Below are 10,723 nucleotides of genomic sequence, written 5' to 3'. Positions count from 1 at the left end.
TCTAGTCTCCAGAATTGTGAGAAAATAAGCTTCTGTTATTTAAGTCACACAGTCTATGGTATTTTGTTAAGATAGCCCTAGCAAACTAATACACGTGTGTATTATTCTTTTTGGCATAATATACTAGCACTAATTTTTAAACTTATTATAACATGTGATACCATTTTATATGTAATACTTGGCAAAGTCTTGGATAATACCCTCTAACTACATTAATATATCTGTAGCAAAACATATGAACATTCACACTAAGTGGGACAAATAATTAAAAAAAAATGCATAATAGGCCTGCTTTCATTTGTGTCAGATTTAGCTGCTAAATGAACTTTGGCATCAAATGAAGAAAAAAATTAAAAAGTAAAATAAAGTTCTTTAGTTTTTAGAGCTTAATGGATTTGGAAATGTGGATAAGTCATTGTGGAACTGGTCTCAAATAACTTTTAGGAGCATCTGGATGGATCAGTCAATTAAGCATCTGCCTTCAGCTCAGGTCATGATCTTGGAGTCTTGGAATGAGCTCTGCATTGGGCTCTCTGATCAGTGGGGACTCTGCTTCTCCCTCTCCCTCTGATCCTCCTCCCGCTTATGTACTCTCTCTCTTTCTCACTCTTTCTCTCTCAAATAAATGAATAAAATCTTTAAAAATAAAAATAATAATTTTAAATAAATGTATAATAATGTGTATTTACAGCCACTATTCTTGACTGTAGTAACAACAATTGCCTTCTCAAATAACCCTGGAATTTATTCATTGTCATTTGAACCACTAGGATCCTTAAAATAGTTTAGGCATTTGAATTAGAGCATAGTAAATATAAACATGGGGTCTTTGTGAGAAAACTTAGATCTACTGTGAGCCTTGTAGTATAATACAGCCAATATATTAAAAAAGCCAATAAAATGAGACTATACCTATAAAATAACTTATGAAGTACTATGAAATATGCCCCTGGAAATTATACTCCTTTGAGCCCAACTTCAATTCCTAGTAAAACTATGTCATTAACATAGAATAGTATTGGGACTATTAAATAGGTTTAAAAATATCACGAGTAAAACCTGATAGTCTTTTATTAGAATTATAAAACAGAGCTGATAGAAAAATAACACCTTTATCCTTATTCAGAAAGTCACTTGATCATGTCTGGTGGGAAATGCATGCTCATTTCAAGCCAAAGGAGGCATGCACCACCATCCTAAGCCCTGTTAACTAATGAACCCATTGCTGCTTTTATTTTCAATTTACATAGTCATATCCATGTGATACTGAAAACAATTTTTACTTTTATTTGCTGAGCTGTATGGTTCCTCCATAAATGAAAACATTTCACAAATCAGTATTTAAATAAATTGCCAAATGTCAGTGTGTGTCATTCACAATCTCTGTAGTTTGATGGGAGATAAGAAGGTGCTGAAAGTACCTGTGAAGATTACTATAAGATTGAATATACATCTAATACAGGAGGAGAATGGTAGAAATCTATGTCAAAGAAAGGTTAAAGAGAGGAAATGACCTTTTGAGGAAGAGACATGATACTGTGAATATTTATCTGATATCCCTTGGTCATCTTCAATTCATGCATGAGACCCAAGAGAGTACCATTTTCTTTACAGGTGTATATGTTTTAATGGCAAATCCAAAGAATATTTGACCATGGCAATAAATTTGTGACATAAAATTTTAGAAGCTGAATTCTAGATGTAATTTAAAAAAATGATGTCATTTCCTGACCTGTATGGTTCCTGCATAAATGAAAAAGTTTCACAAACTGGTGTTTAAGTAAATTGTCAAATGTCAGTGTGTGTCACTCACAAACTCTGTAGCTTTTTCTGCATATCCTTCCCTTGTCTTTCAGTCTGCAACAGTGAAAACCTGGTAGGAATTTACATTAACCACATTAGATTACCAGTGACTGAGAGTTGTAGAGGCAGGGCAAATTCTCTAACCTGTACGAGAGAGCAGACAACTTTCACATTACATATAGTGAATTATCTAGTTATTATTAAGTCTATTGTGTATCATGTATGATGCTGAAAATTTACATACAATATCTATAATTTATAAAGCAATGAATTTTCAAAATAATTGAGCAACTTGCCCATGTTTTCCTAGGATGCAGCTGACAGACCTGGAATTTGAAACTGGCTATTCAGCCTTTAAAACATACCTAGAGAAAATACTTAAGATGGGTGGGAGTAGTACTTAAAAATAAACAGCAATTTGTGGGGTTTGGAAAAGAATTTTGATGTCAATTCTAACAAAGTGAGCAAGAGAGAAAATTCTAATTGAGGAAACAAAATGTCAAGCACATATACTCACTAGAAGAAATGTTAGATCTGTGAGAGTAAGGTGTCTGAAAATAGGTATTTGAGATCTCTTTAAAGATAAAGATATCTTTTGCTATACTTTTTTCAATGGTCTGGATATTTCATGTACTTGTAGAATGAATCACCAAGCTATCAGTATTTGGTTGGAATATTAGGCACATATATAAAGAGCTCCACTTGGAGAAGCTAGATATTGGAAAAATAATATTAATATTTCTCTTCCTTAGGATAAAATATTTTTCTTATTAGAAATCAGGACATATCCCTTTAGTGGTTTGGTCCTCTGCAAAATCTCATAGGCCCCTGGTAATAAGCTTTACTTATTTCTGTATATTGCTTCTGATAACATTTATCTTTGCCTATTCTGTTAAGCACCTTTTCATTCTACGCTACACTTTTGCTATCTCCTTGTTTACCTGCTTGCTGTATCTTTTGTAGATAACCCCAGTATGTAGCAGAATGCCTACCTACTGCATAGTAAATACTAAATATGTCGAAATACATCCTGTACTTATTTGACCATCCTTTTCTGTATTTCTTGATAGTGTGCGAAGGGTTACAGAGCATGAATCTCTACAGCACTACTGATTTGAAATGCAAACGTAACTAGAAGAGAAGACGTATTAATTTGCTGAGGCCCTCACTTAAAGAGATCTGAGAAAATGAGGTGCAAAGAAGGGAAATTCTGACAGTAATGCCAAGAGAGGGAACCCCACTTAGAACTACAGACAGGGTGGTATTGGGAATTATAAAATCATAGCATATTGTTTATTTTACAAATAAAGCAACCAGAGTTTAGAAAATTGAAATGTTTGGCTCAAGGTTATTAGTTCAAGAAAAAGCCCTTCAAATATACATAGGATATTATCAACAGTAGATCATATGTTAGACCATAAAACAAATATTAATAAAATTAAGAAGATTGACACTGTTAAACATCTTTTCTGACCACATCATATTACATTCTTGCAAATCTACTGAATATTAATTGAAAATGGACACTCTTCTCTCCTTGTGCAAACTACTTGCAATAGCACATCACATAGTCTCTCAAAAACTCCATTATACTGGGAGTACCTGGGTGGCTCTGTTGGTTAATAAGTGTCTGCCTTTGGCTCAGGTCATGATTCCAGCATCCTGGGATCTGGCTTTCTGCTCAGGAGGGAATCTGCTTCTCCCTCTCCTCCTGTCTAGTGCTCTCTATTTCTATCTCTATCTCTCTTTCTCTCAAATAAATAAATCTTGGAGGGAAAAAGATTATTATTAAAATAAAAAAACACCACAACTCCATTATACTGATATGTTAGTATTCCTGTGAAAACAGTTGGCTTACAAACCACCTGAAAGTTTTTAGAGCCCTCTAAGGAACGCAGATCTCACTCTAATAGCTACTTCTATAGCAGATACTTAATAATTCCCTGGCCCTTCTCATTGCTTGAGGAGAAAGTTGTGGCCAAAATACTGTTTTCCTCTTCCTATAGCTGAATTCTTATAATTAAATGAGTATGAAACTCTGTACTTGAATTTTAGTAACTTAAAGAAATGCTTTGCTGTTTTCTGTTCTTTATTCGTTTATCATTGGTTAATCTCTGTTTTAGGTAATAAGCAAAGGCCTGCTTTCACTCAAACATAACTATTTTTTTGCCACACAATGTTACATTAGTTTCAGGTGTTTAAAATAGTGATTCATCAATTCTATATATTATGCTGTACTCACCACAAGTACAGCTACCATCCATCACCATATAATTCTATTAAAATATCACTGACTGTCGTTCCTATATTGTACACTTTATGCCCATGACCTATTCATTCCATAACTAGAAGCCTATATCTTCTACTCCTTTTCACCCATTTGGCCTTTCTGCTATGTCATCCCCTCAGGCAACCATCAGTTCTCTGTGTGTGTCTTTTTCTGTTTGTTTATTTTTTAGATTCCACATATAAATGAAATCATGTGGTATGTGTCTTTCTCTGACTTACTTTCCTTAGCATACTATCCTCTAGGTTCATCCAAGTCGTCGCAAAATGGCACAATCTCATCTTGTTTTTATAGTCAAGAAGTATTCCATTATATGTGTACATGTATCTGCGTATGTGAGTACACACTACCTTTATCCATTCATCTACCAGTGGATATTTGTGTCACTTCCATATCTTGGCTGTTGTAAATAATACTGTAATAAACATAGAGGTACCTGTACCATTTTGATTTACTATTTTTATTTTCTTTAGATAAATACCCAATAATGAAATTATAGGATCATATGGTATTTCTATATTTAAAATTTTGAGGATCCTCCATATTGTTTTCCACAATGACCACACTGATTTACATTTCCACCAACAGTGTACGAAGGTTCTATTTTCTCCATTTCCTTGCCAACACTTGCTATTTCTTGTCTTTTTTGATTTCACCCATTTTGACTGGTATAAGGTGATATCTCATTGTGCTTTAAGTTTGCATTTCTCTGGTGATTAATAGAGTTGAAATCTTTTCATGTATCTGTTGGGCATTGAGTGTCAACATTGGAAAAGTGTCCAGGTCCTCTGCTGCTTAATTAGATTATTATTATTAGGTTTGTTTTGATATTGAGTTGATGTTTTTTCGATGTTACTTAAGTTCTTTCTATATTTTGGATATTAACCCTTTATCAAGTATATCACTTAGAAGTATCTTCTCCCATTCTGTAGGTTACTTTCTCATTTTGTTGATGGTTTCCTTTACCGTGCAAGAAGTTTTTATTTTTGTGTAGTCCCACTAGTTTGTTTTTGTTTCCATTGCCTAGAGAGACATGTTTACAAAAGACTGATGTCAAAGAAATTACTGTTCATTCATTTTTCTAAGAGTTTTATAGTTTCATGATTTACAGGTTTTTATTCCACTTTGAGTTTATTTTTGCTTATGGTGTAAGAGAGTGGCTCAGATTCATTCTTTGGTATTTGGCTCTCTAGTTTTCCCAGCATCATTTGTTGAAGAGACTGTCTTTTCCCCATCGTGTATTTTTCCCTTCTTTGACATAGATTATATATAAGCATTGTTCATTTCTGGGCTCTGTTCTATTAATCTATGCGCCAATTTTTATGCCAGTACCATATTATTTTGGTTAGTACAGCTTTGTAGAAAATCTTGAAATTTGGATTTTTTTTTCCTCCAGCTTTGTTCTTTGTTAGGATTACTTTGGCTACTTTGGGTCCTTTGTGGATCCAAGCAAATTTTAAGGTTATGTGTTGTAGTTTTGTGAAAAATGCCATTGGAATTTTGATAGAAATTACATTAAATCTGTACAGTACTTTGGATAGGGTGAATATTTTAACAATATTGATTCTTCCAATTCATGAGCTTGGACAACTTTTCATTTGTGCTGTTGTTTTCAGTCTCTTTCATAAGTATTTTAGAGTTTTCAGATACAGATTTCTCACCTCTTTGGTTAAGTTTTTTCCTAGGCCTATTGTTCTTTTTGTTTCAATTATAAATGGGACTATTTTCTTAATATCCTTTTCTACAACTTTATTATTATATAACCAATTTTTATATTAATTTTATATCTTGTAACTTTACTGAATTCATTCATCCATTCTAATAGATTTTTGGTGACATTTTCATGGTTTTCTATATGTAATATCATGCCATCTGCAAATACTAACATTTTAACTTTCTTCTCACCAATTTGGATATCTTTTATTTATTTTTCTTATCTGGTTGCTGTAGCTATGACTTCCAATACTGTGTTGAATAAAAGTGATAAGAGTAGATTTATTTATTTTGTTCCTCATCATACAGAAAAAGATCAGGTTTTTTTGGTTTTCATCATTGAATATGATGTTAGTTGTGGGTTTTTCATATATGGCCTTTATTATATTTGAGGTATGTTCCCTCCAAAAATTATAAACAATGCATTTTGTCAATTGCTTTTTCTGCATATATTGAGATTTTTTTTCCTTCTTCTTGTTAATGTGATTCCTCACACTGATTTGTGAGTATTTAACTACCACTCATCCCTCAAAAAAATCCTGCTTGGTCATGGTGAATGATTTTTTTTTAATGTATTATTGAATTCTATTTGCTAATTTTTTGGGGGGGATTTTTTGCATCTATGCTTATTAGAGATATTGCTCTATAGTGTTTTTTGTTTATAGTGTCTTTAGGTTTTGGTATCAGAGAAATGCTGGCCTCATAGAATGAATATTCAATTTTCCTTCCTCTTCTATTTTCTAAAATAGTTTAAGAATTATATGTATTACCATAAGTGACGCTTAATCTCACAAAACAAACAGGGTTGCTAGGGGGAGGGGGTTTGGGAGAAGGGGTGGAATTATGGACATTGGGGAGGGTATGTGCTTTGGTGAGTGCTGTGAAGTGTGTAAACCTGGTGATTCACAGACCTGTACCCCTGGGGATAAAAATATATGTTTATAAAAAATAAAAAATTAAAAAAAAAAAGACATGTGTGACTAAAGGTATAAAAAAACAAGACTCATCTGTATGTTAACCACAACAGACTCTTCAGACCTAAAGATACATGCAAACTGAAAGTGAAGGGCTAGAATAATAAATAAATCATTCAAATGGAAATGAAGAAAGCTGGGATACCAATACTTATATCAGACCAAATAGACTTTAGAAGGACTGTGAAAAGAGACAAAGAAGGGCACTATGTAATGAAAAGGAATGAGCCCCCAAGAAGACAAAATAATTGTAAATATCTATGCATCCAACACAGGAGCACCAAAATACATAATACATAAAACAATTATTAACAGACACAGGAAGAAAATAACAGCAATAATAGCAGGAGAATTTAAGACCTCACTTATTCACCAAAGGCAAAAAACAAGGAAATAGATGATTTGAGCAACACGTTAGACTAGATGAACCTAACAGATATATCTCAAAACAGTAAAAAAAAAAAAAATCCTCTATTCAAGTGGAAATGGCTGATTCTCCAGGATATATTACATGCTAGGCTACAAAACAAGATTCAAAGAAGACTAAAACCATATTAAGTATCTTTTCTGACCAAAATACTTTAAAACTAGAAATCAATTATAAGAAAGAATCTAGAAAATATACATGTACATATAAGCTAAGCACATGCATCTAAACAATGAATGGGTCAATCAAGAAGTCAAAAAGGAAATAAAAAAAATATATGGAGACAAATGAAACTAAAAACACAGCACTCAAAATCTTTGGGATACAGAAAGTGGAGTTCTAAGGGACATTTGTAGCAATACAGACCTACCTCAAAAAATAAGAAAAATCTCAAATAACCTAATCTTTCACCTGAAAGAGCTAGAAAAAGAAAAACAAAGCTCAAAGCTAGTAGAAGGAAAGAAAGAAAAAGATTAGAGCAAAAGTAAATAAAATAGAGATGTCATAAAAAACAAAAAACAAAAACACAGACAATAGAAAAAACAAAGAAACTAAGAGCTCAATCTTTGACAAAATTAATAAATAAATAAACCAGAGAAATCAAGGAAAAAAGATAACTCAAATAGATGAAATCAGAAATGAAGGATGAGAAATAACAAACACCACAAAATATGAAGGATTATAAGACAATATTATAAAAATCATATGCCAGTGATTTGGACTACCAAAAAATGGATATATTCCTAGAAATATACAATTTCCAAAGTAAATCAAGGTGATAGAGAAAATCTGAACAGATTACCAGTAATTACTAGTAATGAAATTAAATTAGTAGTTAAAAATTCCCAATAAACAAAAGTTGAGGAACAATTATACTATTGAATTCTACCAAACATTTAGAGAAGGGTTAATACATAGAATTCTTTTTTTGTCTCCCTTCCAATCCCATCTTGTTTCATTTATTCTTCTCCTACCCACTTAAGCCCCCATGTTGCATCACCACTTCCTCATATCAGGGAGATCATATGATAGTTGTCTTTCTCTGCTTGACTTATTTCACTAAGGATGATACGCTCTAGTTCCATCTGTGTTGTCACAAATGGCACGATTTCATTTCTTTTGATGGCTGCATAGTATTCCATTGTGTATATATACCACATCTTCTTGATCCATTCATCTGTTGATGGACATCTAGGTTCTTTCCATAGTTTAGCTATTGTGGACATTGCTGCTATAAACATTCGGGTGCATGTGCCCCTTTGGATCACTACGTTTGTATCTTTAGGGTAAATACCCAGTAGTGCTATTGCTGGGTCATAGGGCAGTTCTATTTTCAACACTTTGAGGAACCTCCATGCTGTTTTCCAGAGTGGCTGCACCAGCTTGCATTCCCACCAACAGTGTAGGAGGGTTCCCCTTTCTCTGCATCCTCGCCAGCATCTGTCATTTCCTGACTTGTTGATTTTAGCCATTCTGACTGGTGTGAGGTGATATCTCATTGTGGTTTTGATTTGTATTTCCCTGATGCCGAGTGATATGGAGCACTTTTTCATGTGTCTGTTGGCCATCTGGATGTCTTCTTTGCAGAAATGTCTGCTCATGTCCTCTGCCCATTTCTTGATTGGATTATTTGTTCTCTGGGTGTTGAGTTTGCTAAGTTCTTTATAGATTCTGGACACTAGTCCTTTATCTGATATGTCGTTTGCAAATATCTTCTCCCATTCTGTCAGTTGTCTTTTGATTTTGTTAACTGTTTCCTTTGCTGTGCAAAAGCTTTTGATCTTGATGAAATCCCAATAGTTCATATTTGCCCTTGCTTCCTTTGCCTTTGGCGTTGTTCCTAGGAAGATGTTGCTGTGGCTGAGGTCGAAGAGGTTGCTGCCTGTGTTCTCCTCAAGGATATTGATGGATTCCTTTTGCACATTGAGGTCCTTCATCCATTTTGAGTCTATTTTTGTGTGTGGTGTAAGGAAATGGTCCAATTTCATTTTTCTGCATGCGGCTGTCCAATTTTCCCAGCACATTTATTGAAGAGGCTGTCTTTTTTCCATTGGACATTCTTTCCTGCTTTGTCGAAGATTAGTTGACCATAGAGTTGAGGGTCTATTTCTGGGCTCTCTATTCTGTTCCATTGATCTATGTGTCTGTTTTTGTGCCAGTACCATGCTGTCTTGATGATGACAGCTTTGTAATAGAGCTTGAAGTCCGGAATTGTGATGCCACCAACGTTGGCTTTCTTTTTCAATATTCCTTTGGCTATTCGAGGTCTTTTCTGGTTCCATATAAATTTTAGAATTATTTGTTCCATTTCTTTGAAAAAGATGGATGGTACTTTGATAGGAATTGCATTAAATGTGTAGATTGCTGTAGGTAGCATAGACATTTTCACAATATTTATTCTTCCAATCCAGGAGCATGGAACATTTTTCCATTTCTTTGTGTCTTCCTCAATTTCTTTCATGAGTACTTTATAGTTTTCTCAGTATAGATTCTGTGCCTCTTTGGTTAGGTTTATTCCTAGGTATCTTATGGTTTTGGGTGCAATTGTAAATGGGATTGACTCCTTAATTTCTCTTTCTTCTGTCTTGCTGTTGGTGTAGAGAAATGCAACTGATTTCTGTGCATTGATTTTATATCCTGACACTTTACTGAATTCCTGTACAAGTTCTAGCAGTTTTGGAGTGGAATCTTTTGGGTTTTCCACATATAGTATCACATCAATAAAAGAAAGAATAAGAACCTTATGATACTCTCAATAGATGCTGAAAAAGCATTTGACAAAGTACAGCATCCCTTCCTGATCAAAACTCTTCAAAGTGTAGGGATAGAGGGCACATACCTCAATATCATCAAAGCCATCTATGAAAAACCCATCGCAAATATCATTCTCAATGGAGAAAAACTGAAAGCTTTTCCGCTAAGGTCAGGAACACAGCAGGGATGTCCATTATCACCACTGCTATTCAACATAGTACTAGAGGTCCTAGCCTCAGCAATCAGACAACAAAAGGAAATTAAAGGCATCCAAATCGGTAAAGAAGAAGTCAAATTATCACTCTTCGCAGATGATATGATACCCAGGTCTTTTGATTCAATCACTGGTAACTCACATTTAGAGTGATTAACAATAGGTATGTACTTATTACATTTAGTAACTTGTTTTCCAGTTGTTTGTGTAGTTCTCTCTCCCTTTTTTCCTCCTCTTGGTCTCTTTCATTGTGGTTTGACAGCTTTCTTTAGTCTTATGCTTGGTTTCCTCTCCCCCTTTTTATGTATTTATTACAGGTTTCTAATTTGTGGTTACCATTAGGTTTATATATTGCATGTGTATAGCCGTCTGTATTAAGTTAATGGTTGTTTAAGTTTGAACACATTCTAAAGCACTAAAGTTTTACTCTCCCTTCTCCATTTTTATGGGATGTAATATTTTACATTTGTTTATTTTGTATATGTCTTAACTGGTTTTTGTAGATATGTGATTTTCATACTTTTATGTTTTAATCTCCATACTGACTTTAT

This window comes from Mustela lutreola, chromosome 8 (assembly GCF_030435805.1).
Source record: "Mustela lutreola isolate mMusLut2 chromosome 8, mMusLut2.pri, whole genome shotgun sequence".
Classification (NCBI taxonomy): Eukaryota; Metazoa; Chordata; class Mammalia; order Carnivora; family Mustelidae; genus Mustela; species Mustela lutreola.
Note: the sequence above shows the minus strand (reverse complement) of the source record.